This window comes from Panthera onca, chromosome B2 (genome assembly GCF_046562875.1).
Source record: "Panthera onca isolate mPanOnc1 chromosome B2, mPanOnc1 haplotype 2, whole genome shotgun sequence".
In the NCBI taxonomy this organism is placed as follows: domain Eukaryota; kingdom Metazoa; phylum Chordata; class Mammalia; order Carnivora; family Felidae; genus Panthera; species Panthera onca.
The window spans coordinates 70,144,107-70,169,754 of NC_138343.1; the positions used below are offsets into that span (position 1 = coordinate 70,144,107).

At 34.5% G+C, this 25,648-nt stretch overlaps 1 long non-coding RNA gene across 1 annotated transcript in view; it reads right to left on the reverse strand.

Annotated features, from left to right (window-relative positions):
* The window catches only part of LOC132667306 (uncharacterized), a 47,129-nt gene extending 24,817 nt beyond the window's left edge, over positions 1-22,312 (reverse strand). The window contains exon 1 of the long non-coding RNA XR_009605074.3: positions 19,265-22,312. This is a non-coding gene — a long non-coding RNA (uncharacterized LOC132667306). The remainder of the gene's footprint in view (positions 1-19,264) is intronic.
* Positions 22,313-25,648: the final 3,336 nt, after the last annotated feature.

Below are 25,648 nucleotides of genomic sequence, written 5' to 3' on the forward strand. Positions count from 1 at the left end.
AATTCTAATTAGCATCCTGTAATTCTGCTACAAAATCATTGGCTTATTAAATTCAGATATCAGCTTCATCTTGTTAACAATTCATGCAATAAATTCTGAGAAGCAAGATGTATAAATTCAGGCTGATATATCCTCTATTTTTCTAGCATATATGCATATATCTATCACATATGTTAGATAGCATATATCTAACACAAAATTAACATATGTGAAACTCTCACTTAGCTGATAAATGACAATTTTCATGTTGCAAATATTCATTGAAGAGGTGTGACTATGGCCTTGCATCTAAAATTTGACTTTGATGATTGTGCTCCATATTTAATAACCATCAAATTTAAATGAAGGCAAATTTTACTCAACACAATGAAAAGAACCCAACTTCTAATATTCTCTAATGACTATGTTATAGTAAGTACTATTTTCAGTTTGTAAATACTAAGATCTCTTCTTTTTTCTGCAGGACTCTTAGACCTAATTATTTTCTTAGAGGCTAATACTATTCTATAACAGTATTTTTAAAAAAGTTATCAAGTTTAGTCAATGACCTCTAACTTAATCATCTGGTTTTACCAAAAGATAAAAAGATTATCTTTAATTTTAATTATAACTAAGTACATTATAACAATAACAAAATCTACATGAAGTGACTATTTAACTAACATGGTAATTCATATTTATAACAAAACATCTCTATCCATCTTCTATTAAAAAGGAATACCATTCAGTGATGAAAAAAATGAAATCTTGCCATTTGCAACAACACGGTTGGAACTAGAGGGTATTATGCTCAGTGAAATAAGTCAGCCAGAGAAAGACAGATACATGATTTCACTCATAAATGGAATTTGAGAAACTTAACAGAAGATCATAGGGGAAGGGAAGGAAAAATAAGTTATAAACAGAAAGGGAGGCAAACCATAAAAGACTCTTAAATACAGAAAACAAACTGAGGGTTGATGGGGTAAGGGGTTAAGGGGATGAGGGAGGTGGTTGATGGCCATTGAGGAGGACACTTGTTGGGATGAGCACTGGGTGTTGTATGTAAGTGATGAATCACGGGAACCTACTCCTGAAGCCAAGGCTACACTGTATGTTAGCTAACTTGACAATAAATTTTTTAAAAAGGGGGGGGGGATTTATGAGCACAGGATAGTGGGTGAAGAAGAGAAAGAAGTAATTTTCAAGATTTACTATTTCAATGGAAGGTAGCCCTTGAGTAACCCAAACTAACAATCAGTTAAAATTACTTCTCTAGTTGTATTCAGCAAACAAGTGCAACTGAAGATTAAATTTACAACTTTTTATCAAGTTCTTCCTGAATGATTTGTCTTAAATACTCTTCTCTGTATATAATTAACAAAAGTGTAACTATTCTGGAGATTTGTCAGATAGTCAGTATTATAATCCTGCAAAATATACAGAAGTTTAGATAGGAACACTTTGCATTAATGACATGAGTTATTGAAAGAGAAAGAATCTCCTCTTCAGGGGACAGTTTTAAGATAGTGCATATCCTATTTAACTTGAGAGTGAAATCCTAAAAATTCTTAATAACTTCTGAAGATTTTTTTCAACCTTGTAATAATCTCCAATAATTTTTACCTATAGTTATATATAACAGAGAAAGTTATGTCATTTAATAGCTTATTAAAACCAAAATTTGAGCACTTACATGATTACATAGATAATAATTATACCAACTTTCCAAAAATTGCAATATATCAAACCACATATTTAGGGAAATAATGCTTCTCTTCAAGTATTTGACCCCTCACCCTCTTATTCCCCAAATTTGCAGAGATACACATGACATACAAAAAATTGCACATAATTAATGTATACAACTTGGTGGATTTGAGCATATGTATGCACTTATATTACTATCACCATAATAAAATAAGATACCCATCAACTCCAAGTTTCCTTGTGCCATTTTGTTTTGTTTTGCTAAGAACACTTAGTATGATACCTGTCCTTTAAAAATTTTAAGTGTACGGGGCACCTTGGTGACTCAGTCAGTTAAGCGTCCGACTTCAGCTCAGGGCATGATCTCACTGCTCATGAGTCGGAGCCCCGTGTCCAGCTCTGTGTTGACAGTTCCAAGCCTGGAGTCTGCTTCAGATTCTGTCTCCGTCTCTCTGCCCCTTCCCTGCTCATGCTCTGTCTGTCTCTCAAATATAAAATAAAAAACATTTTAAGTGTATAATACCTTATTGTTAATTATGGGTACTTTATTGTACAGCAGATCTCTGGAACGTACTCATGTTGTATAACTATAACTTTATACCCATTTAACAACAATTCTTCAATACCTCTCCCTGCCATCTTTGAGTAACTACCATTTTATTGTTTACTTCTATATGGTTGACCATGATAGATGCCTCATTTAAGAGCAATAATGCAGTATTTACCCTTGTGTGACTGATGTAATTCACTTAGCACAATGTCTTCCAGGTCCATCAATGTTATTGTAAATGGTAGGATTTCCTTCTTTTTAAAGGCGGAATAAATTCTAGTGTGTGTATATACCACATTTTCTTTATGCATGCATCTTGTCAATTGACATTTGAGTGGTTTTTATATCCTAGATACTAGGAATGATGCTGTAATGAACATGAAGTTTCAAATATTTCTCTAAGATCCTGATTTCAATTCTTTTGGGGATTTACCCAGAAGTGGCATTGCTGGATCATATTCTGGTTCTATTGTTAATTTTTTGAGGAACTGCCATACTGTTTTCCATAGTGGCTGTACCATTTGACACTAGAACCTGGAACTTCCAATTTCTCCAAAACATCATCAATACCTTTTTTTTTTTTTTTTTTTTTTTTTTTTGCTCTTTGAAAATAACCATCCTAACAGATGTGTGGGGATATCTTTTGATTTGCATTTTCCTGACATTTAGTAATGTTGAGAATATTTCCATATACCTGTTGGCCATTTGTATGTCTTCTTTGTAGAAGTGCCTATTCAACTCCTCTCCCCAATTTTTTAATCAAATTATTTGTTTTGAGTTTTGTTGGGGGGGGGGTTGTTTTTGTCTTTTTGTGTGTTTGGTTTTGCTTTTTTTTTTTTTGCTATTGAGTTTTAGGAGTTTCTTACATATTTTGGAAATTACTCCTCTTTCAGATATTTAGCTTGCAGAGATTTTCCTTCCTTTTATAGACTGCCTTCTCATATTATTGGTTGTTTTCCTTTGCTGTGCAAAAGCTTTAAGTTTGATAGACTCTTTTCACTTAATTTTGCTTTGGTTGTTCGTACTTTTGGCATCATATCCAAAAAATCATTGTCAAAATAAACATTGAGAAGGTTTTACCTACATTTTTTCTTTTTTTTTTTTAATTTTAATTCAAGTGTAGTTAACAGTGTTATATTAGTTTCAGGTGTACAATATAGTGAATCAGCAATTCCATACATTACTCAGTGCTCATCATGATCAGTGTACTTTTAGTCCCCTTCACCTATTTCACCCATCACCTCACCCATCTCCCCTCTGGTAACCCTCTGTTTGTTCTCTATAGTTAAGAATCTGTTTTTTGGTTTGTCTTTTCCCCTTTGTTCATTTGTTTTAGTACTTAAATTCCACATATGAGTGAAATCATATGGTATTTTTCTTTCTTTGACTGACTTATGCTTAGTATTATACTCTCTAGACCCATCCATGTTGTTGAAAATAACTAGATTTCATTCTCTTTTATTAGCTGAGTAATATTCCATTGTATATGTATACCACATCTTCTTTATCCATTCATCTATCAATGAACACTTGGACTGCTTCCATAATTTGGCTACTGTAATTAATGCTGCAATAAACATCAGGGCACATATATCCCTTCAAATTAGTGTTTTTACATTTTTGAGTAAATATCCAGTAGTGCAATTACTGGATCGTGAAAAAAAGTAATAACAATTTTTTTAATGTTTTATTTATTTTTGAGAGAGAGAGGGAGACAGAGAGTGAACAGGGGAGGGGAAGAGAGAGAGGGAGATGCAGAATCAGAGACAGGCTCCAGGCTCCGAACTGTCAGCACAGAGTCTGACGTAGGGCTTGAACTCACAAACCGGGAGATCATGACCTGAGCTGAAGTCGGATGCTTAACCAACTGAGCCACCCAGGCACCCCTAATTTTTTGAGGAAACTTCATACTGTCTTCCATAATGGCTGCACCAGTTTGCATTCCCACCAATAGTGTACAAGGGTTCTTTTTCTCCACATCCTCACCAACACTTATGATTTCTTGTGTTTTTGATTTTAGCCCTTCTAATAGGTGAAGATGGTATCTCATTGTAGTTTTGATTTGCGTTTTCCTGATGATGAGTGATGTTGGGCACCTTTTCTATGTCTGTTGGCCATCTGTATGTCTTCTTTAGAGAAATGTCTGTCCATGTCTTCTGCCATTTTTAATTGGATTATTTTGGGCAGGGGGGTGTTGAGTTGCATAAGTTCTTTATGTATTTTGGAGACTAACCCTTTATCAGGTATGTCATTTGCAAATATCTTTTCCCACGCTGTAAGTTGTCTTTTAGGTGTTTTTGTTTTGTTTTGCTTTGTTTCCTGTGCTGTGCAAAAGCTTTTTATTTTGATGTAGTCCCAATAGTTTATTTTTGCTTTTGTTTTCCTGGTCTCAGGAGATATGTCTAGAAAATACAGCCAATGTCAGAGAAATTACTGCCTATGCTTTCTTCAAGGATATTTATAGTTTCAGGTTTCACATTTACGTCCTTAATCCTTTGAGTTTATTTTTGTGTATGGTGTAAGAAAGCAGTCCAATTTCATTCTTTTGCAAGTAGCTGTCCAGTTTTCCTAACACCATTTATTAAAGAGACTATCTTTTTCCCAATGCATATTCTTGTCTCCTGAGTGAAAGATTATCCCTATGTTTTCTTCTAGGAGTTTTATGGTTTCATGTCTCATGTTTAAGTCTTTAATCCATTTAAAGTTCATTTTCCTTTGACCTCTGACCAGATTCTTCAGCTGTAACATCAAATAGAATTTCTCCAATGGCAGGTCAACCAAATTGGAATTTTCCAAAACACTGTAGATTAGGTAGACAGAAATCTAATTTTTTTTCATCTTTTACTTGCTGTATTAATTAGCAAATATTTTCTTGCATATAACTACTAAATAGAAGATAAATAATAGAGATTAAGTTATTTGTTCAATAAACAGTAAATAAGGCCTTTGTCTTCAGTGTAGAGTTGGATCATTTCCACGAAAAAGGCCATTAAATTTTCAAGCTATCAAGTCTCCATACCCAGTTTCCACAGTGACAGAAATATATTTCTTACTCTTGTTGGTCTCCAAACCAATTTAAAAACATAGCAAGTGTATAGGACACCAAAAATACTCCACAATTTTCTGTTATAGTTTAACCAATTTTCAGTTAACAAGAATATCAACTACTCTACATTTAGATTTTCTTGTGTTTATTTCCATTAACTGAGGAATTATATTTGTTACTCAATTAATCTTTGTACAAATTATGTTAAATATTGGTTACAGAAATATGGAAATAAAGAGCAATTCTAAATTTCATAAAGTCCACTTATAATACATCTTGGAAACAGTTTAATGAGCTCATCGTGCTCTATTGAACTGTATCATCAATTGAAATTTGGTAGGATGAAGATTTATAATTTGAGTTGGGAAGTTTTTATATTGATCTGGGAAGTTTTTATATTGAACCAATGGGATATATTTATGTAAAGATTTTTCTCAGTCCAGTTGTTGAATTATTTTCATATTCTGTGCATAACTTTGTATTTATGTTTTAAATAAAACCATGCTTTTAAATCTCAGAAATTTAGCTGTAGTTGTCATTATCTTACAACTCAGATAATAGTTATTATTGTCTGAGAGAGGCAGAATTATTTGATGGTTGGGTAGGGGTTGAGAAAGCTGCATGTGAAAATTATAGCATTTACATCATTTATTAGAAGACTTAAAAATAAAACTGGCCATCTAAAATCTGTACCCACTGAATATGTCATATCTAACGCTTCAAAAAGTGTTGTCTTTGTACTGGATGATTATAAAAAGACCAAAATGGAGAAAGTCTGAATGAGTACCTAAGGAAAGCATGAAAATAATGAGGGCTATATGGAAGGTTGAAGGTAGTAATGGGTCACTGGACTTCGATGAATGATCATCAACCCACAATTAATATCAAAATGGGAGTGAGTTCTATAAGGTAGATTCCTTTTACTAGGAGTTCTAACAGCTCTGTTTTCTTCGTCCAAGGGAAACCAAACAATGTTATAGTAACAAAGTTGAAAAACTAAACTGCAATTAAACAAACATATAGCAAAATACTCTGTAAAATGTGCGCCCCCCCAACACACAAAATATTTTACAGGAAGAGAAAGTATGTAGACTTTTAAAAAATAATTAGAGTTACCAGGGAGATGATGCATTCAAGACAAACACCACACAAACCCTTGGCTTTTAAGTAAAAATGATGCCTTAAATTACACACAATCAGGGTTATTTAAAAAGAGGCCTCAAACACAGCCTTCCTTCTGGTCAAAAACTCAGAAAACTCCATCTGTTTTGCATTTGTTTTCATCTCTGGGACCAAATTGTGGACTGTTGACTCTCACTTCAGTTAGAGTTCTGATTTTTTATGTCTTAAACACTCTCCAGTTGACTTTCTTTATCTTAGCTTTCTCGTATAATTTTAGCTATAGTTTCTTTATTTATCATTTCACTGGTTGTTGTTTGGGCTGAGAACTTCCCAATTCAACTCTCGGGCCTGAGAAATCCCAACTTTACTGGATTTTGCCCCAAGACCCTGACAAAGGGAAAGGACAGATCAGAGATTTTAAAAGATTATATTTGAGAGTAGGCAACATAAAGGACACATGCATTTGGAAAGAAGACAACTCAGCAAGGGATTTCATATTTACCTACCCAACTACCAATGGGGTAACCATCTATCTTATCATCCAAACTGGGATACCATTGAGAATAAAAAGAAGCACTAACTAAACAAGATGCCAGATAGAATGTATAAACAGAAGCCTCTAGGGCAAACTGAGAATGAATGGTTACCTTAGCTTGAAATTAATCTAAGACCACACCAATGATCCCAGAAAGGAAAACCAAGATGGGGGAAGAGACTGCAGAGAGTAACCCACTGTCATTGTTAAGGAAGCCAGACATGGTTTCACATTACAACTTGACAGAATCTTAGGCATTAAAATATCTTTGGTGGTGTGCTTTTCAAAAATCTGTAAGAAGGAAGCACACTCAAAAGTTAGGGCTCAAGCTAAGAAAAATGTAATAACTTCCAAGAATGTGATCCAAGTCACTGGAGATACAGGGATCTTTGATAGATGAATTCAACCATAGATTACATGTTATAAAAATACATTTTTATAAAAGGATAACCATATCCCACATAAATCCATTATGTTTCATATAATGAAACATAAATGGAAATTTGATTTTAGAAGTTATGAGAGGCATTATTGAAAGTGGAAGACTTGTGATATTTCAAAATTTCTCCTTCACTAGTTTTTAAATTACTGATGGGCTGTGTCTACTGGTAAGACAGACAAATCATAATGTTTCCTGTAAGCCAGATGTTGAAGTAATATAGAAAAATGGATATGTCAGTAATAATTCCTAAAGCTGCAATAATGAGAGGAACTGTGTTCTTGTGATTGAAGCTTCCTGCCATTGTTGCTGATTCTATAATATCAGTAGACTGTTTTTCACTTTTCTTTTGACATTCAACTAAATCTTAAACTCGATTATAACAGTCATAAGAAAAAGCGATTTCAAATTTTGTCAAAATGGTTTTGTCTTTAAGGTTTTCTCCTAAAATAAAGCTCACATTTAGTGAAACTTAATTTTCATCAAGATAAACCATTATTAGAGATATATGTGAGGTAGAGCTTCCTTGTATTCCATGTCCCCATAATGTAATTTTAATCTTAGGTACTGAAGTGCTGGGTGACTTTGACCACAAGTGAAATTGTCAAATGTCAGTTGACCTCTTAAATAGAGGTCTGTGCTGAAGATCCAAATTTAGACATATTAGCATATCATTATTACTTAGAAGAAGTGAGGATGGACAAGACTTGACCAGGAAGTATATATATAGAATGAATCGCAGCTTAAAAAATGGAACACCAAGGAACTAAGCAACAAAGAATGTTAACACTTAGATATCAGATACAGGAAGATAAGCTGGCAAAGGAAAGGAAAAGAAATTTTCTTTTTTTTAAAATATAACTTATTGTCAAATTGGCTTCCATACAACACCCATGCTCATCCCAATAAGTGCCCTCCTCAATGCCCACCACCCACTCCCCCGCCACCCATCATCAACCTTCAGTTGTTCTCTGTATTTAAGAGTATCTTATGGTTTGCCTCCCTCCTTCTCTGTTTGTAACTTTTTTTTCCCCTTCCCCTCCTCCATGGTCTTCTGTTAAGTTTCTCAAGATCCACATATGAGTGAAAACATATGGTATCTGTCTTTCTCTGACTGACTTATTTCACTTAGCATAATACCCTCCAGTTCCATCCACATTGCTGCAAATGGCAAGATTTCATTCATTCTCATTGCCAAGTAGTATTCCATTGTATATATAAGCCACATCTTCTTTATCCATTCATCAGTTGATGGACATTTAGACTCTTTCCATAATTTCGATATTGTTGAAAGTGCTGCTATAAACATTGGGGTACATGTGCCCCTATGCATCAGCACTCCTGTATCCCTTGGGTAAATTCCTAGCAGGGCTATTACTGGGTCATGGGGTAGTTCTATTTTTAATTTTTTGAGGAACCTCCACCCTGTTTTGCAGAGCAGCTGCACCAGTTTGCATTCCTACCAACAGTGCAAGAGGGTTCCCATTTCTCCACATCCTCTCCAGCATCTATAGTCTCCTGATTTGTTCATTTGAGCCACTCTGACTGGCGTGAGGTGGTATCTCATTATGGTTTTGATTTGTATTTCCCTGAAAAGAAATTTTCAAAGAGAAAAGGAAAGCCAAAAGAGAAAGTATTTGCTTCAAGGAGAACAGAGTGGAAAACTGTGTCAAATGTTGTTAAACAGTCAAGAAAGCTAAGAACAGAAATGTGTTCTCTGGATTTGGCAACAGGGGATTAGTTTGTAACTAATGGCAAAAGCTCTTTCAAAGAATGATGGTAGAGAAGCCAGAGGGAGGGGAAGTGTGAAGTGAATGAAGGTTGGGGAAGTAGAAACAGATGAGTAGACAACACTTTCAAGAAGCAGGACTATGAAACCTACTGGAAAAATTGAGTGGAGAAATGGAGAAAAGAGCTGGAGAGGGTTGAAGGGGCTGAGATTCTTCTTTAAGATGATAGCTTTTGAACATATGTGTATAATAAAAATCCAGTAGAGAAAAGATGATAATACAAAGGTGATAGGAAATCTATGAAAGAGAAAAGTCTTTCTGAAAACAAGAAAGGATCAGATTTACCCAGGACACAAATGGAAGAGCAGGTCTTGGGTAGGAAAAAGGAGTTCCCTGTAATTTTAGGGGAGGACAAAGAAACTTGTGGCATCATTACATTTGTGAGTTTGCAATTGGAACACCTTTTGGAGCTACCATTGAATGTTTTCTACTTTCTTAAAGGCAACAAAACAAAGTCACCTGCAGAGGTTGGTAAAAGTGAGAGAGAGTATGAGGAACAAAGAAAAAATATAAAATCACCATAAAAACCAATGAAGATTAGTGCTTAAACAAACAAAAAAAACCAGCAAAACAAAACAAACAAACAAAACAACCAATAATTCAGTGAACTACTCTCTTCCCCTCATAGTCTCCAATTGACCCCTCCTTCAGCCTAGAGGTGCTGAGAAAAAAAATAAAGTGGGGAAAAAGCACATTCAGGACCTATACTGATTTGGGTCACTTAGCAGAGAATTCAGAATCCTGAGCATATGGAATGTGACCCAGGGTTGAGGCAGGAGATCACAGGTTCCAAAATGACATGACTTCTTGACTCCAACAACTCTCCAACCCATAGGGAAAGGTAATCAGGGTCGAGTGCTCTGAAGAACAGAGCCCAGAGCAGAGCCTGCTGTGACCCAAATCCAAGGGCAGTACTGACTGCAAAGTCATACATTCATTTCTAGAACATGGATCCCTAAAAGTGGAATTGCTGGGTAAAAAATAATATCATTTTTTATTTGAAAAAAAAATCCTATCAGATGCATCAAGCATTGCTGGTTATTTATATTCAACTGACAATGTATAAGAATTTGTTTTTTGTTTTTATTTTTGTTTTTTTTCCAGGGTGCCTGGGTGGCTCAGTCAGTTGGGCATCCGACTTCGGCTCAGGTCATGATCTCACAGTCCGTAACTTCGAGCTCTGCGTTGGGCTCTGTGCTGACAGCTCAGAGCCTGGAGCCTGCTTTGGATTCTGTGTCTCCCTCTTTCTCTGCTCCTCCCCTGCTCATGCTCTGTATATTCTCTTTTGATTGCCTATTCACATTCTTTGTCTTTCTTGAGAGAAATATTGTTTTTGTTTAGCCAATAATTCTTACTCTTTCACTTTATGTTCCATTAATTTCAGCATTTATCTTTACTGATTCTGTTCTCCAAATTTTAGTTGTACTACATTTAATGTTTCTAATTTCTTAAGGTTTGTTTCAATCTTGTTTTCAATTTTGTTTTCAATCTTTGTTTTCAATCTTTTTTTTTTTAATTAAAGTTTTTATGTTTTAATGTTTATTTATTTTGAGAGAGAGAGACAGAGAACACAAGTAAGGGAGGGAAAGTTGGGGGGTGGGGGGAGAGAGAGAGAATCCCAGTCAGGCTCTGTGCTGTCAGTGCAGAGTCTGACATGGAGCTCAATCTCACAAACCATGAGATTCTGACCTGAGTTGAAATCAAGAGTGGGACACTTAATTGACTGAGCCACCAAGGTGCCCCTTAATTAAAACTTTTAAAGTCATACATTTTAACCTAAATACAAGCATTATCTATGTTATATTGGTATTCATCAAATTATTCATATTTTCATTAATTTCTATATAACTGACATTTCATTTCAGTTGATTTTTGATCCACAGATTTAATTTTAAAGGGTTTAATGTTTTCTAACTTATTCATTCTTTGTACTAACTGAATTATTGTGACCAGAGACTATGACTTGTGAAAGTCCTACTTTGGTAATTTATCATAACGCTTTTTTGACATAGTACCTGATTAATTTTAGTAAATATTCCATTGGCAAAAGATCCAATATGGACTATGGATAGGAAATGTGTGTGTTTGGGCACAAGATACTAAATGTATACACAGCAAAAAAGTAAGCGTAGAAGACTGCTATTCCAAAGAAAGGCCACTGAGGTGTAACTATAAAAATTGGGTTTGTGACAGATCAGCTTAAAAGAATAGAAAAGAACAAATAAGCAGATATCAAAGCAGCATCTAAGATTTTAGCATGTATATCCAAAAAGGAAAGAAACCTATAATCAATATACACAAACAATAGAGTTGACTGGACTTAGGAATCAAGGATTCTCCCAATGGGAAAATTAGATTTCAGAGACAGAAAACTCCCTGATAAAATACAGAGTGTAAGTCAGCAAAGCTCAAAGCAGAAAGACAGACTTATTCTGAGTTAGTAATAGGAAGCTTCTTGTATTTCTCCCATTTATAGCATAATTATTCCTAGAAAAGCTAGTAGAAATAACATGATCTTTTTCTCATTTTTCTTATTTGAAACTATTTTTAAAATCTTTATCTTTAAAAAGTATAGTTATGTTTACTTCAATTCCAAAACTTTCAGTATGTTCCTTACCACATATGTGTAACACAAGAGTTGATATTGAGCCTATTCAACAGAACAACTGTTAAACTTGAATTTTATGAGAGACAGGAAGGACCAGGAAAATTGTTCAGTTACCATATGGAACACTCTTCAATGAAAACACTCAAAGAACAGACTATAGTAACAAGAAGTTCCAAAGTTCCTAGCCTTAGGTATAGACAGACCTAGATTTCAATATCATTCTGCCAATTTGAATATTTTTCTCTATGTAGAAATCTCCTATAAATATTTGGCTAGTGACAGGAAACCTTTATCTATGACACATATGATGAAAACATACTTCCTGCCCCTTCTCCATATAGTACATTGAGAACTCTCTCCTCCTCTCCTTTACCTCCTTCTTCTCTTCCCCTTCTCCTTCTCCAGGTCACCTTTTTTTTCCCTTTTGCTCTCCTAGACCCTTTAACTCTTCTGTAACCAATATCCTACTTGAAATCCCAAGGGAAGTTTTGTTTTCAAAATTGTTCTCACAAGCTTTGACATGAATTCTAATCATAATTGGGCCAATATTAAATCACACAATTTTTTTAAATTACAAATAAAGAGAAATTCCTTTGTTCCCTTGATTCATGTATTTAATCAACATATATTTACTGAGAAATTGTGAGAGTTGGATTGCTGATAGGTCTTATATAAGTTCATAAGGATAAAAAGACTTGAACTAAAGAAGAGTAAGAAACAGAATTGAGCAAATGGTAAAAACTTAAATTTCCCAAGTCACAGGTCTTTCATCAATAATATGAGGATAAATATAAAAACTCATAGGACTACTATGAGGATTTAGTTTATTAAAATGCATCATTCTAGAAAATTCTCATTTGTCCTTCTCTTCTCTCATGCTTCCCTACACGCTGTTTCATCTGTCTCTGATGCCAGTCCTTTCTTTATTATACTTTTTTCCTACATACAAAATTTTTGTTCATTTTTTAAGGCTCAGCTGAGGAATTATCAATTCAAGTAAGGTTTTGCCAACTTCTCTAGGCAGGTTTAGTGTTCTATGGGTTTAACATTCTTCTAATCTACCACCCTTATAGGACTTAGTTGCACTTCAATATCTATCACATTCCTATCTCAAGAACTGTACCTTCTTTATCTATTTCATACCATGTCTTTCATATTGCCTGGTAGGTTACCAATAAATGTTACCCGAATAAATGAATAAACAGAGCTTTGGTACTATCCATCTAGATTTTTGATGAAATATTAGACCTAATAAAAATTCGGTGAGTTTCAGATCCTGGAAGAATTGAGAAATAGTATAAAAAGGACAATTGTGGTAATAGTGAAAATGTAGATTTCAGAGATTATTATCAGAATGAGTTTGTTTTTTTTCCAAAGATTTCCCAAGTGGTATAAATGATATCTTCTTTAGAATAAGAAATTACTTCAAAGAAACTTTCTATGAATGCTTACTTGGAAGAGATTCTTAGTATTGTAGTTTCATATTTTTCATCCATGGATAGCACGGAATGAGACTCAAAGGAATGACAAGCAAAATACAAATATTGAGTGCTAAAAGCAATTAACCTAAGCACACTCTGATTCTAAGTTTACTATTATTACTTATTCAAAAAACATTTAAGTTTTAAGAAAAACTAAACAGACATTTTGCTTTGGAAGGCAGTTTTTAACCTCTGTATTCTTTTTAGCTTCTTTTGTTTTAATGTTTATTTTTGAGAGGGAGAGAGAGAGCACATGCACAAGTGGGGGAGGGGCAGAGAGAGAAGGAGGACAGAATCCAAAGCAAGCTCCAGGCTCTGAGCTGTTAGCACAGAGCACCACGCAGGGCTCGAACTCATGAACTGTGAGATCATGACCTGAGCTGAAGGTGGACACTTTGACTGAGCCACCCAGGTGCACCAAATTCTTTTCAGCTTCTAAAGAGCAGATGGAAATTGGGTACCTTAAAACATGTATTTTCTAGGTGACCACTGTATCACTGTGTTTGGCTCTGAGGTTTCCTTCATCTATGATTCTGCTAACATTTTGGACATTTTGTTTATATCATGTTTTCCAAATCAATAATGTTGTACATATATGTTTAAGCACCATTTTGTTCTCAAATTCAAATACTCACAGGCAATGAAAAAACTAGACATTTTGGGTAATTAAGCATATACTTGGCTTGTCAGGGAAGGCTGGGAATTGAGAATTACCTGAAGAGAAACTAAAGCTTTAGTTTGTATTTTGTTCTAAGAACAGCATATGAATTTTAAAAGGGAGCTCTCTCAAATCAGACCAACATGAGTGCTATGAAAATGCAATATAGGGATACAAAGCTTGAACTCTAGAGTCTAACAGACATGGATTAATATGCTATATCAACCTCCCTTATTCACTATGTATGCTGTGAAATGTCCTTAACTTTTGCATCTGTAAGCTGGCAGCAAGAATACCCACCTAGTAAGGCTAGCATAGGGATCTAGTATATGTAAAACATTAGCGCAGGGCTTGAACATAGTATCAGAGAATAATACTGTTGTTGCTGTTGTTATTACTGATTACAGAGAGCCTCATTACCAGTCACATACCAGGTTCTGACTGGTAAAATGGTTTTAAACCTGAGTCTACTATCGGCAGACTCTGGAATCCAGACGTTGTCTATTAGGAAGTGTTCAGCAACAAAAATGAAACTTCTGACTCAATTCAGATAAAATAAAATAAAATAAAATAAAATAAAATAAAATAAAATAAAATAAAATAAAATAATAAAATAAAATAAAATAAAAATTTTGCTGCATCATAATTAATTTCAGAGGTAGAACTGTTTTGGGCTTGATTAATTAAGATGCTCAACTTTATCATCAAGAACTCAGGTTCCTATTGAGATAACCATTTTTTTTCTCTCATTCTATTAATGTGATATATTCACATTGATTGATCTGTGTATGTTGCTCCATCCTTGCATCCCACTTGGCATAAATCCTACTTGATCATGGTGAATGATCCTTTTAATGTGCTCCTGAATTTGGCTGGTTGGTATTATTATTATTATTATTATTAATTATTAGTTATTTTATTTTATTTTAGAGGCAGAGAGAGCATACATGAATGGAGGGGAGGGGAAAAAGGAAAAAGAGATAATCTTAAGCAGGCTCCACACTTAGCATGGAGCCTGATGCAGGGCTCAATCTCACAACCCTGAGATCATGACCTGAGTTGATATCAAGAGGTGGATACTCAACTGACTGAGCTACCCAGGTGACCCTGGCTGGCCAGTGTTTGCAAATTTTTGTAACTATATTCATCAGGAATATTGGATTATTGTTTTTTGTTTTGTTTTGTTTTTCTGATAATGTCCTTTTCTGACTTTAGTATCAGGGTGATGCTGACCTATAAAATGAATTTGAGAGTGTTTCCTCCTCTTTAGTTTTTGAAATGGTTTGAGGAGCATTGGCATTAATTCTTCTTTAAATGTTTAGTAAACTTCACCATGTAGTTCTGGGATTTTCTGCATTATGAGATTTTTTATTACTGATTCAATCTTCTTACTAGTAAGTGACCTATTCAGACTTTCTATTTCTTTCTGATTTCAGTCTTGATACATTGTATATTTCTAAAAAACATATGCCAAAAATGCATTTGACAAAATCAGTTACATTCATGACGATAACTTAACAAATTATGTATAAAATGGATGTACCTCAACATAAGCCCACAGCTAATATAATACCAAAGATGAAAAATTGAAATCTTTTTCTCTAAGATCAAGAACAAGATAAGGGTGTTCATTCTTACCACTCCTATTCAACATGATACTGGAAGTCCTTGCAGAGTAATCAGATAAGAAAAAGAAATAAAGGCATCAGAACTGGAAAGAAAGAGGTAAAATAATCTCTATCTGCAGATGACATTATTTTGTATATAGAAAATCTGAAATGTTTCACCAAAAAAAAATCCTGTTAGATCTAATCAACAAATTCAGTAAATTTGAAGGATGCAAAATTAACATACAAAAATCAGTAGCATTTCTAAGTGCTAACAATGAATTATCCGAAAAAGAATTAAAGAAAACAATCCCATTTACAACAGCATTAAAAATTAATAAACACTTAGGAATAAACTTAAAAAATAGGGTGAAAAATCTCGACTTGGAAAAATATAAAACATTGATGAAAGAAATTGAAGAAGACACACAAAAAATGGAAAGGTATCTTGTGTTTATGGGTTGAAATAATTAATACTGTTAAAATGCTAATACTACCAAAAGCTATCCAAAAATTTAATGCAATCTCTATACAGATTCCAATGGCATTTTTAACAGAAGTAGGAAAAAAATCCTAAAATTTATATGGAACTACAAAATACCCTGAATAACCAAGGCAATCCTAAGAAAGAAAAAAGTAGAAAGCATCACACTTCCTGATTTCAGACACAATGGTATATTTATCAGCCATGAAAAACAATGAAATCTTGCCATTTGAGACAACATGGATGAACCTAGAGGATATGATAAGTGAAATAAGTTAGAGAAAGAAAAATACCATATTATTCCACTAACATGTAGAATCTAAAATCAAATGAACCTACAAAACAAAATAGAAACAAGCTCATACATACAGGAAACAACCACTGATTACCAGAGGGGTGGAATGTTATGCTAAGTAAAATAAGTCAAACAGAGAAAGACAAATACTGGTATGATCTCACTTATATGTGGAAGCTAAGGTGGGGAAAAGCCAGACACCAAGCAAATAAGTGGTGGTAGGCAGCGGAGGAAGGCAATGGAAGAAGGTGGTCAAAAGGTATAAACTTTCAGTTATAAAATAAGTAAGTACTAAGGATGTAATATACAACATGATGACTATAGCTAGCACTTTTATGACATAGTAAAGTTGTAAGAGAATAAATCTTAAGAGTTCTCAACACAATTTTTTTCTTTTTTTTAATTTTTTATTGTATCTATATGATGCTAACTAAAATTACTGAAGTAATTATTTCACAATATATGTAACACAGACCATTATGCTATACACCTTAAACTTCTACACTGATATGTGTTCAATTATGCCCCAGTGAGACTGGGAGAAAAGAAAGAACTCAGGTTCTTTCCATTGCCCTACTCTACCATACATGAGATCTATACTGTCCTATGGCTGTCTTTATTTTTTTAGAATGGCTGTCAGAAAAAAAATAGAGCAAAATGACCCTTCCTCAAGTAGGAAGAAAGTGACAGAGAGAGATCAATTGATTGATTCCAGGAACCCAAACAATCCTCTCCCTTTGGGTCATTCTCTGTTCTTTTTTTTCTCCTTTTCTTTCTTCTTCCATTTATTCTGTCCATTTTTCTCTCTCTTCCTCCCCTTCTCCCTTATTTCTTTCCTTCCTTCATCTTTTTTTTTCTGCTCTATCATTCTTTTTTCAACAACTATTTATGGGTGTCTACCATAGGCCTGTCACTAAGTTACAGGGATACATCAATGCACACAACTGTCAAAAATCTTGCCCTCATATAACTTACATTCTAGTGGAGCCAAGTTGCTGCCACAACTAAACAAACCACTGGCCAGAAGAATGAGATTACAATGGTTAGAGGCTAACCAGTTGCAGTGGAATAAATGCTGGGGAGTCTACCACATTGGCTCAAAATGTTTTAAAATATATTCTTGGTATCTCATGTAGACGTCAAATCTCCAAGCACCTTATAGTGTATCGCATAGAAAAACCATGCCCTTTTCCTAAATATCTGCCTTATTTTCTGCTTCTCAGACAAAAAAAAAATAGTTGTTCAACAGTGTATCCTACACAGTCATTACCAGACATATTTGTTTATTTTATGTGACAATGTTATTAATAAAATTTAAGCTCATTTGCTTTGTCATTTTAAAATCCCAGACCTTGCATTTATCTTGGTTTATTATGTAAAAATAATTTAATGTTTTAATTATAGACTACATGATATACTATAATGGTAATCTTTAAATGTCAATTTCATTAAAATTTTATATTGCACAAAAGACCTATAAGTCCCTGCTGCTACAAAATCATTTCATAACTTCATCTAATAACAATGTCGGGTGGTGATTTTCAGTTAAATTGAGTCACTCATAATGCATTAGAGTAACTGGATCTGAGCCAAGTGTTGCTGATTCCACTTATAATGTGATTTCACAATCATGCCAAAGTAATTTTGCCTCTGTTTCCACCAAATCTTGACTCCCATCAGAGGAAAGCAACATTTAAATGAAATTGTAAGTTGTTTTTTAAGGATAGAGTATTTCATTTATTTTGTTCATCTAGAGCACTAAAATAATAGTCTGTGGTATGTACTTGTGGACCAAAATTGGATTCCAGTAAGGATTCCCTCATGCTATAGTCAACCACACTCATCTTTTGTGTAACTCCTGGTCAAGGCGGAGAGAGCTGGAAGGAATCCAAAGGTGTCACACAGTAACCTAAGAAAAGAAGGTTAATGGTTTTACTTTGAAACATTAGTGAGCTATGAGCTTGTACCATGTGTAACTCCTTTGTTGCCATATGTTTTCTGTCACTGTCATACAATAACAAAAGTGATGGTAGAAGAGGACAGAAGGTGGCATGGTTAAGATCATCCTTTTTTAAAAGTATCTATTATGTAGTTGGCTCTCAGTATATGTTATTATTTCATTTAACCCTTATAGAAACTTCAGGAGGTTAATACTATGAACCTCATCTTATAAATAAAGAGTCTTAGCTCACAGAAATTAAGATATTTGCCCAAAGTGCTGTATACTTTTTCCCAGTCTAGCATGCAGTTAAGAACATCAGAACCAATGTTCATATTATGATTTATTCCAAGAATCTATATGTTGAAGACAAACAGTATATCTAATAAGAAAAATGAAAGTCTCCTTTGAAAAGCAAATAATTATAATAATAATTTGGCTTTGTGAAACTAAAAGCTAAAAAATAATACAATTAGCAACTGGGGAACCAATATAAAATTCATTCCTTTAATGAGGTAAACAAAATTTTGAGTCCGCTTTTTTAATGTTTTGGAAGTTCTTAAATTTCATTTCATTGATACCCAATAGAAATTAACAAAGCAAAATTGTCCAGAGCAGCAACAATCATTCTTAAAGATATCATGTGGAAAGGGAGAAAATTATTATCTTTAAAATCAGTGCACAGGGAGAGGTGGGATTTGCACAGAATGGTTTCCATGGGCCTTTTCAACCTTCATTTTTCCGTAAACTGCAGGATTCCAACATACCTGCATGTTATAGGTGGTGGAATCATCTCACCTAAATACCATCTAACAAAAAAAATCATATGATTATGTAAAAGTTCTTAAAATAAGTATAACTACAATTAACAAAAGTTAGAAGTCAATCAGAGGAAAGTAGTCTCTATTCCAGGAGCAAGGAAGTAATACAAAAACGAAAACTCTGTAAATTCAAAGATAACACATGAAGCCAATAATGTGAGAGAGGTTTTAGCCTTTAATTTAATAATAACGAAACTGACCTCTTCAAGAGGCACCTCATCTTAGGGTGCCTGGGTGGCTCAGTTGGTTAAGCATCAGACTTGGCTCAGATCATGATCTCACAGTTTGTGGGTTTGAGCCCCACATCGGGCTCTGTGCTGACAGCTCAGATCCTGGAGCCTGCTTCAGAGTCTGTGTTTCGCTCTCTCTCTGCCTCTCCCCCACTTGAACTCTCTATCTCTCTCAAAAATAAATAAACATTAAAAAAATTTTTAAAAAGAGGCACCTCATCTCAAACTTACCTTGTTGTAACTCTTACAATGCACTATATTCCATAAATAAGTCAGGTTTATTCACAAACCATTTATAGAAGAAGAACTATAAAATTATTTCAAAGAAATGACTCAGAAGACTCACTGCATCAACTATTGTTGGTACTATCACTCATTTAAAAAATCATACTGATGTATGAGTAGGCAGATCTGCCACTCAATGGGTAAGCTTAAAATAGCAGCTATTTTCTGTTCTCATTGGTTGGACGTCCATTTTAATTGACTAATGCGCATGCCATACATGAGGTTGATAAATGTTTCATATATTATTTCTGTACATCTGTACTATTGTAAGCAAGTCATTGTTTGCAGTGACTAAAATAGCAATTTATTGAAATGCATTACTTAAATATAAATCAGACATAAAAATCTGTGATAAGATCAATAATTCAAATTGCTGAGAGATTTCAAAATTGAAAGACCATTTTCATTGTCAATTTTATTTCAGTGTGTGTCAACTAGGTAATACAAATCACCAACTTTGCAGAATTTTGGCACTATTGGGTATAAATCATGTATTAGTCTGCTAAGACCACCATTACAAAATATCATGGGCTGGGTGGCATTTAAAAAAAAAACCAAAAAACTTATTTCTCACAATTCTGGAGGCTGGAAGTTCAGATTACTTTCTGGCAGGGTTTAGTTTCTGCTGATAACTCTTTTCCTCACTTTCAGATAGCTGCCTTCTTGCTGCAGTACTCACACCGCCTTTCCTCTGAGCACATGGATGTGGAGAGAGACTTCTCTTTTCTTCTTATAAGGCCATCAGTCTTGTCAGATTAGAGCCTCACCTTTATGACCTAATTGAACCTTAATTATCTCCTAAAGGCTCTATCTCCAAAGGCAGACAATTGGGGATTAGGGCTTCAACACATGAATTTGGTTGATATTCAGTCCAAGCAGGTCAATAGACTCTGTACCATCATCCTAACTACTTTGGAATCCAAAAGTTTTGTGGGAACTATTCTATTAACTTGGCTAAATTCAAGTAAAATATTATATGTAATTCATAGCAAAAGTCTATCAAGTAGTTGATCTTGTGTGATAAACTGACTGACATAGGTTAAGATGATTGTGTAGGTTTTGAGTGATTGGGGATTGTGTCTACAGCATCTAGTAAAATGATAGAAACAAATCAAAGTTCACACTCCACTTCTGTGGATTACTATATCAGGTATAATAACCACACTAAAATTTGACACAATAGTGAGCCTTCTAATGTGGATTGATAGAGAAATGTTATGTAGAAACCTAATGTGTTTTAAGTATAAGAGACACAGGGATAGAGTTATAATTTAGCAATAAATCTGTGGGCTTAAAACAGATTCTTGGTTATTTTAACAAACAGGTAAAGATGACACAGTAATTTACAGTAGAAACATCTCATAAAACAAATAAAATGAGTGTCACTTTCTAGAAGAGTTGCCAAAAAAAAACAGTGGAAAAAACAAACATAAATATAAAACTACTCACCTTAGCAACTTAATAATTTCTCATAGGTTCATTGGGCAAGTCACTATCATATTTTCTTTTTTTCTAAATGTTTATTTTTGAGAGACAGAGTGAGAGAGTATGCATGGGCAGAGGAGGGGCAGACAGAGAGGGGGACAGAGAATCCAAAGCAGGCTCTGTGCTGACAGCAGAGAGCCCAATGTAGGGCTTGAACTCATGAACCATGAAATCATGACCTGAGACAAAGTTGGACACTTAACTGACTGAGCCACTCAGCTGCCCCTACCATATTTTCTAAATACCTCATGAAACATGCTCTTCTGGTAAAGACATTTGTCTTTACTAAACATATTTACTAAACACTGAATTGTATTAATATAGTTATATGTACACAATATTATATTTATTATATTAAATCATATCACATTGTTCTCTTCTTGCTTTTATTATCTACAGACTTGGTGACCATTAAAAGAGGAATAGAAAAAAATTGGGAGTATTGATTTCTTTTATTGTGTGGTTTTATATTTTTGGAGATTACATATGATTTGGAAATCAAGTTGCTTATGATTATGTGCTATTAATATTAACAGAGGTAACCAATGCAAGGCAGGGTAGATATGAGCATTTACACCTACACTTTGATAGAATGTTAATAGCACTGTAAATATATGTGCTTTCTGCTTTTGACAAGGATAACTGGGAAAGACTTGTAACACTTTAGGGGGTACCTGGATTTAATATGAGTATAGAATTGCATCACAGCAGGGCATACTCCTGTACCAGAATGGCTGTTCTTATGAGCAAAAACAGTAAATCCTTACTTTAAACAGTAAATAAAATGGATGAAATAAATACAATAAAAAATAATTATGTATTTTCATCCTGAGGGCCCAACTTACATTTGGGGTCCAGAGTCACAGTTTCTGTAGAGAGAAAGCTACAGCTAACATTTTTCCACTGACTAGGACATTTCAACTTCAGAAACAAACTATTACAAATGAATCAATAAGGTATATATTATTAAAAGATAGTTTACAGCATAATATTTATCATAAACAAAACTATAACAAGAAGGTTGATGCACAGAGAAAACAACAAATGATGTTGCAAATTAAATTCTTAAGCATAATTTCATACACATAAGTGAAGGGAAAGTTTTTTTCTTTACTTTCAAGATTTTATTTAAATTCAAGTTAGTTAACATGTAGTGTAGTTTTAGTTTCGGGGGTAGAATTTAGTGATCCATCACTAGCATATAACATCCGGTGATCATTCATTACAAGTGCCTTCCTTAATTCCCATTATATATTTAACCCATCCTCCCACCTCTCTCCCCTCCAGCAACCCTCAGCTTGTTGTCTATAGTTATTAGTCTCTTATGGTTTGTCTCCTTCTCTGTTTTTATCCTATTTTATTTTTCCTTCCCTTCCCCTATGTTCATCTGTTTTCCTTCTTAAATTCCACATATGTGTGAAATCATATGGTATTTATCTTTCTCTGACTAACTTATTTCACTCAGCATAATACACTCCAGTTCCATCCATGTCATTGCAAATGGCAAGATTTCATTCTTCTTGATGGTTGAGTAATATTCCATTGTATATATATACATACACACACACACACACACACCACATATTCTTTATCCATTCATCAGTCGGTGGACATTTAGGCTCTTTATGTGTTTTGGCTACTGCAAATAGTGCTGTTATAAACAGTGGGATGTGTGTACCCTTTCAAATCACTATCTTTATATCCTTTGGATAAATACCTAGTAGTGCAATTGCTGGGTCATAGGGTAGTTCTATTATTAACTGTTTGAAGAATCTCTATACTATTTTTCAGAGTGGCTACATCACTTTGCATTCCCACCAACAGAGTAAGAGGGTTCCCCTTTCTCTGCATCCTCATCAACATCTGTTGTTTCCTGGGTTGTTAATTTTAGCCATTCTGACCTGTGTGACGTGGTATCTCATTGTGATTTTGATTTGCATTTTCCTATGATGAGTGATGTTGAGCATTTTTTAATGTATCTGCTTTCCATCTGGATGTCTTCCTTGGAAAAGTGTCTATTCATGTCTTTTTCCCATTTCTTAACTGATTTTTTTTTATTTTTTGGGTGATGGGTTTGATAAGTTCTTTATAGATTTTGGATACCAGCCCTTTACCCAATATGTCATTTGCAAATATCTTCTTCCATTCTGTCGGTTGCCATTTAGTTTTGTTGATTGTTTCCTTTGCTGTGCAGAAGCTTTTTATCTTGATGAAATCCCAAGAATTAATTTTTGCTTTTGTTTCTCTTGCCTCCAAAGGCATACCTAGTAAGAGGTTGCTGCAGCAGAGATCAAAAAGGTTGCTGCCTATGTTCTCTTCCAGGATTTTGATGGATTCCTGTCTCACATTCAGGTCTTTCATCAATTTTGAATTTATATTGTATATGGTGTAAGAAGGTGGTCCAGTTTCATTATTCCACATGTTGCTGTCCAATTTTCCCAGCACTATTTGTTGAAGGGACTGTCTTTTTTCTGTTGGATACTCTTTCCTGCTTTGTTGAAGATGAGTTGACCACATATTTGTGGATCCACTTCTGGGTTTTCTATTCTTTTCCACTGTCCCATCTATGTGTCTGTTTTTGTGCCAGTACCATACTGTCTTGATGACTACAGCTTCTAATACAGCTTAATACAGCTTAAAGTCTGGAATTGTGATGCATCCAGCTTTGGTTTTCTTTTTCAACATTACTTTGTCTATATGGAGTCTTTTCTGTTTCCATAAAAATTTTAGAATTGTTTTTTCTAGCTCTGTGAAAAATGTTCATGCTATTTTGATAGGGATTGCATTGAACGTGTAGACTGCTTTGGGTAGTAGAGACATTGCAACAGTATTTGTTCTTCCAATGGGATATTTGTTATTCCATGGAATATTTTTCCATTTCTCTGTGTCTTCCTCAATTTCTTTCATAAGTGTTCTACAGTTTTCAGAGTACAAATCTTTTACCTCTTTGGTAGGTTTATTCCTAGTTATCTTATGGTTTTTGGTGTAATTGTAAATGGGATCGGTTCCTTGATTTCTCTTTCTGCTGCTTCATTATTGGTGTATAAGAATGCATCCAATTTCTGTGCATTGATTTTATCTCCTGCGACCTTGCTAAATTCATGTATCACCTCTAGCAGTTTTTTGGTAGAGTCTTTTGGGTTTCCCACATAAAGTATCATGTCGTCTGCAAAGAGTTTGACTTCTTCCTTGCCACGTTGGATGCCTTTTATTTCTTTTTGTTGTCTGATTGCTCAGGCTAGGACTTCCAGTGCTATGTTGAACAACAATGGTAAGAGTGGACATCTCTATCATATTCCCCACCTTAGGAGAAAAGCTCTCAGTTTTTCCCAGTTGAGGATAATATTAGCTGTGGGTCTTTTATATATGACCTTTATGATGTTGAAGTATGTTCCATCTATCCCTACTTTTTTGAGGGTTTTTATTCAAGAATGAATGCTGTATTTTGTCAAATGCTTTTTTTTTTGCATTTATTGAGAGGATCATATGGTTCTTATCCTTTCTTGTACTAACATGGTATGTCATGTTATTTATTTGCAGATATTGAACCACCTCTGCAGCCCAGGAGTAAATCCCACTTGGTCACAGTGAAGAGAAAGTTTTCTCAAAGAAGTATATTAGAAGCTATTTCCATTTCAATAGCATACCTACCCTTCACATGTCATGAAATCCCACTGCTTTTTGAACACAGACCCACACCTCTACTTAGCCGCTAAGGCCAGGACCCTGTCGTTGACTCTGCAGGTGTGTGGCCATGTGTCCCTGGGAGTCTTACTATTCATGCATCTATACAGAGACTTCATATTCTCAAGGACATTGGCCCATTTGCTCTTAGTCCATAAATAATTATCTCCTATCATCCCACCATCACTTTCCCTCACTGTAACGCTCCTATCCTCTCATTTTTCTCCTACGAGCATCAATACCTTGTCACTTGTAACTCAGTTCAAATTTTCTCTCATTACATTCTCACCTAATTTTCTCCATAATTTTTCCCCCTTTCACCCTTACTAACAGCCTCCATCCTCAGAGAATCAGTATCCCTTCATCTCTTTTGGTAAATGGTTCTTTTTTCTAAAGAGTTTTTACTTCTCTTTATTTCTTTAAGTGCACTGAACTTAAAACCTAATGATGGATCGCTCCATAGCCCTCTCCCCAGATGATTACTTCTTCCATTGTCCCCGTTCAGTAAGCCAATATTACCACTATAGACCATTTAATCTATTGTCTGCTATTCTCCTAAATTTCTGGTCATCACTTTATATATGTATTGTCCTGAAGACCCATTTGCACCTTCTCAGCTCATGAGCATCTCTGAAGAATGCTCTGCCATCAACACAGTGATTTCAACAGCTGTATCAGTAATTCCCAAGACTCTTTCACTCTCTTAGACATCATATCTTCTAGATATCAGAGATACCTACATAAGTTGGCAGTTACTTCTGCTATTCTTATATTTAAATATATTTTGGCCAAGCTGGGAAGTTTCAGTTGTGCATTTGTTTTCTGTTGCTGCTGTGACAAATGACCACAAACTTAATGGCTTAAACAACTGGAACTTATTCTCTTGCAGTTCTGGAGGCC